Source organism: Pristiophorus japonicus, chromosome 2 (assembly GCF_044704955.1).
Source record: "Pristiophorus japonicus isolate sPriJap1 chromosome 2, sPriJap1.hap1, whole genome shotgun sequence".
NCBI lineage: Eukaryota > Metazoa > Chordata > Chondrichthyes > Pristiophoridae > Pristiophorus > Pristiophorus japonicus.
The window spans coordinates 179,759,357-179,764,294 of NC_091978.1; the positions used below are offsets into that span (position 1 = coordinate 179,759,357).

Genomic DNA, 4,938 nt, shown 5'->3' on the forward strand with positions numbered 1-4,938 from the left:
AATCACATGGCTCTGGCAACCAATCCAGGTAAAGTATATTCTCATTCATAATAATGGGAACGGCCCCCCAAACACACAAGACTCTAATAAAAAATAGAAAAAATACACCACATATTCTTATTAATTTAAATTAGTTATTTATGTATTATAAAAAAATATTTTTCCGATTTAAAAAAATATATATTTATCCGATTTTTAAAAAATAATAATTTAAAATAAACTTACCATCGTGGGAAAGGTTTTTAACATTAAAATGTGTTTTTAAAATTTTATTTTATGATGTTTTTGTGTATTTTAAAACTCTTATGCCTGTATAAGTAGGCTATGCGTGTGCTGCTTTTATCAGGCGCAAGATTTTTCAGGACACTTGCTGGGCAAGATATGGGTAAATATTGCAATCTTGTCCATGCAAATGTCCTCGTTCCTGAGATGCGGAGGATTGACAGATCGGAAAAGGCAGTTTTCAGTGCATGCGCATTGTGCGTTGAAAAGCGGCCTTTGCGAGGCCTTCTCGGGTCCGTACACACTCTATATGGACCCGGGAGGCTGGAATTTATGGGCCAATAAAGTCCCTTTTCCTGGAGTACAGAACCTCTGCAGCGATGGATGGTGAACTGGGAGCTGTTAGTTACGTCGTCTGCTCCAGACTGGAAAGATCCGGTGTCGAAAAATTGAGGGCCACGGTGGCCTTGAGGGTCACTGCCAGAGCCATGGTTGCCCTGCTCTCAGGTTGCAGGTCTGGTTGCAGAGTTCTGTGACCATCTTCTTGGTGAAGTGGAGCCTCCTAATACACTGCTCCTGGTTTAATTGGAGTTAGGAGAAATGCTCCCTGAGGACCCTAGGTGGGTAAAGTTTCCTGCCGAGGGCCATCCTGCTTCTCCTCCTCTCTCTGCGAGTATCTTGGTCCTCCTTGTTGCTGCTTGGCTCCATCTCCCGGTCATACTCAAGCACGAGGGGAACTGCAAGTAGAGCCCTCATGACTGGAGCAAGTGATGTGAGCAGAACCCTTTAAATGAAAATCAAGGCCTTCTCCATTTGCAGCAACACTCCCTGTCACCTCAGCAACTTTAAACAACTCAAGAAAGCTCCAAACAGTTCCAGAAACTTAAACAGAGCCATCGGAATTAAAAAGCAAGTCAGCTGAAAGTTGTTGATGATCCCTTTAATTAGAGCTGGCGGTGGTCCTTCCTGCTGCTGAAAGCTCGGTCAGCTGGTCATGATTCGGAGAGGGCGTTAAATAGAGTGGCAGATGGAAATCATGTGTCCAATCACTGTTACACACTCATTGACATCATGGTCTGCCTCATCTAAATATCTGCAGCGATCGCAGGCAACAGCAGCACTGCTGACCTGCCTAAAATGGCGGTCACCGTGAGACACGCTGGAAGTGGGCGGAGCTGCCATTTTTTCTTCAGAACCAGCCTTGACGTCTGGCGCTAAAGGCTCCAATTTCGTGGCCTCTGTTCCAGAGGCTCAACTTTCTAACACTTAGTGCAAATGTCTGAAATGTCTTAAGGATTTGTCTGGTTCTGTTTTAGGCAATATACTGTACCTTGTAAGTTTCATGGGCTCACTGACCATAACTTTATTTTTCTGTATTCTTACAAGGTGAGGGGTTCTTCATGCTCTCCTTCCCTGGCATCCAGGTAGATAGCATATTGATGATGCTTATAATGCATTAGACAGTGGTAAACTCTCATGGTCTACCTTTTATATTCATAACCCTCCTGAGCTATGGGTGTAGTTTTAAAAATAATTAGGAATTTGTATTTGGCAAAGTTAATACATTTTTAAATCAAAGAGCTAATTTTCAGTTTTTGTTCTAATAGCCGACTGGGAGGATATATTGGAAATTCAAGTGTGCAGTACGTGTCATATTCTGACCATTTAAATTAACAGTCCAAAAATCATGTGCAGCGTTATCCAAATTTCCTGGCCAGCACAATAAGACAGAGAATTACCCCTCAGGTATCTTTTTCAGAGATGTTGATGCTATCAAACTGTAAGCTGAAAGACAAATCTCAAAAAAACTTTCTGTGTAACTGGAGATGCGGTATGGGAATCTTAATAAAATTTGAAATTTCCCAGTAATCCCTTGTATGATTTTATTATCATCCCTCAATGTAATTTAATTGGGTTATGAGAGGCATGAGGGTAAATACAATGGACAATGTGGTCCTACATTCATGCTGTCATCATCATCATAGGCGGTCCCTCGAATGAGGATGACTTGCTTCCACACCAAAAGGGATGAGTTCATAGATGTTTCAATGAAGGACCCGATATTCCAGTCCTGAACTCCACTACAAAGTCATCGCACACTTGGGACGACTCGCGCTGGAAGCTGCAGTGGCATTTTTTTTTTTTTTTGAAATTCGTAGCCAATCGTTCCAATTCTTTGTCAAATCACAAACGCCAGAGGTCACCTTGGGCCCATTCAAGGATCACTCTGCGCCAATGCTCTTAGCCAAAAGGCCTAGAGCCACTGCACCGTTTCTGGAAGTACTGCAATACCAGGTTCGTGCCATGGAGGTGGATGGGTCAGGTCCCCCACACACCTCCGTGGAGGTGGATGGGTCAAGCCACCCCACCCACCTCCTGTTTCCAAAAAAGCAAGCATATACCTTCCTGATCCAGGGAGAACCACCCGGAGGTCATGGTGGCTACTCCCCTGTCAGGTCAGTTACGCATGATCTTAGCCAAAAGGCCGAGAAGCTGCAGTGGCATTTTTTTTTTTTTATAAATTCGTAGCCAATCGTTTCCAATTCTTTGTCAAGTCACAAACGCCAGAGGTCACCCTGCACCAGTCAAGGATCACTCTGCGCCAATGCTCTTAGCCAAAAGGCCTAGAGCCACTGCACCGTTCCTGGAAGTACTGCAATACCAGGTTCGTGCCATGGAGGTGGATGGGTCAGGTCCCCCACTCACCTCCGTGGAGGTGGATGGGTCAAGCCATCCCACGCACCTCCTGTTTACAAAAATGTAAGCATATACCTTCCTGACCAGGGAGAAACCACCCGGAAGTCATGGTGGCTGGTCAGGTTAGTTATGCAGATCTTAGCCAAAAGGCCGAGAAGCTGCAGTGGCATGCTGCAGCTCTTTATATTCCCAGAGTGGCCAACGATGTTGCAGGGGCCCGGCGCTCCAGCTCTTTATACTCCCGACCTGCGGTGGTGTCCTCTCATAGGTCGGGGTGGCCCACAATGCTGTAATACAGTGTTGAAGAACAATATATATGCATTGTATAAATTAACCATAAACCTATCAAACCAAGACCTGAGATATATAAAATTAGGTTTAATAGAATTTGAGATAAAATGATAAGTCCACTATTTAAATTATTAAGATTTACTTTTGAAACTAAAAAAAATCAAAAGTCGTTAAAGCAAAGGAACAATTTAGACAGTTGATCTGGAAGTGATAATAAACTGGAATGGAAAATGAGCAATAATGAGCTCAACTAAATCATAATTGATGCATTTCATGGCAGCTGCTATACGTGTGCAGAGTGCAGCTCTTCCTCATTGCATAAGCCTGAAATGCACTGACCGATAAACAGCAGGAAAAGGTCACAAAACATTTAATGAGCAGCCTATTTAAAAATCCAAGAATGTATCCTTCCAAGAATGCTTAGCAATGGATCTGCTTGAACATAAATCTAACTGCTCCTTTTTAAGGATATTGTTATGTTATTATGAATATTTAAGTAAGTGTTCTACAAATGACAAAAAGAGTTCTGCTCAGCTACAAAATAATTATCTTTGCTCTGGCTTCCACTTTGCATCAGCACTGGACAGTGCCTTCCAGAATATTCGTCTGCAGTCTCGGAAAGCAATAGAATCATAGAATCATAGAAATTGACGGCACAGAAGGAGGCCATTCGACCCATCGTGTCTGTGCCAGCCAAAAAAAAGCTATCCAGTTTAATCCCACTTTCCAGTTCTTGATTCATAGCCTTGTAAGTGACGGCAATAATTAACTAGGAATATGAAAGTTATCATACATATCAATATCACACTAATCCAGCTATCAGTTGGATATTCTAGTTTGAGTCTAACATCAGAACAAAGATTATGATCTTCTTTTGCCGCTAGTTATTAAAATTATATTTGCTTCAGGTATTATTGGCCATTATGAGTTACCAAACTGATAGGAGACATTACTCTACCATGATCCACATAATTACATTTTTAACAGAATGGCAAAGGTGCTAATGATCAGACTTTTGAAATCTTTTTGAAACCTTTTCTGTTGTTACTCGTGCTTAAACCTGTGAACAAAAATGAAGATCCCATGGAAATTGAGTATGTTCTAAAAATGTGACTTATTTTTTAATGTCTTTTTAAATCTTGCTTCTCATTTTTGACCCTCCTTATTTTATGCTTTTCTTTCCTGGCTTTTCTTTTTTTGAGATCATTGGTTCTTCTTTCATGTTATTTTATTCTTCCTTAATTTTATTGAACCTTTCTACAGTTAGGGTAACTTAGCTTATTTTGCATCGTTTTTTTTCTATTACCTCAGATTGCAGTTCCAGCCCACCATAGGAACTACTTTAAGGGAGGAATAAAGGTTGCATGCAGCAAAATTCTGGTAGTACTAGATAGTGTGGAACAAGTAAACGTAACTTGGACCATTTGGCCCATCGGACCCTTGACGGCTCGCTGCAATAGCACTTCAGCTTTTGATAAGGTCCCACATGGCAGACTGATCATGAAAGTAAAAGCCCCTGGCATCCAGGGCAAAGTGGCAAGTTGGATCCAAAATTGTCTCAGAGGCAGGAAGCAAAGGATAATGGTTGATGCATGTTTTTGTGACTGGAAGGCTGTATCCAATGAGGTTCCGCAGGGCTCAGTGCTGTGTCGCTTGCTTTTTGTGGTCTATATCAATGACTTGGACTTGAATGTTGGGGGTATGATTAAGAAGTTTGCAGATGACAAT

At 41.8% G+C, this 4,938-nt stretch overlaps 2 pseudogenes; both read right to left on the bottom strand.

Moving 5' to 3' along the window:
• Positions 1-2,480: 2,480 nt before the first annotated feature.
• On the bottom strand, positions 2,481-2,719 carry LOC139252438 (U2 spliceosomal RNA; annotated as a pseudogene).
• A 131-nt stretch (positions 2,720-2,850) lies between these two features.
• Positions 2,851-3,081, bottom strand: LOC139252692 (U2 spliceosomal RNA; annotated as a pseudogene).
• Positions 3,082-4,938: the final 1,857 nt, after the last annotated feature.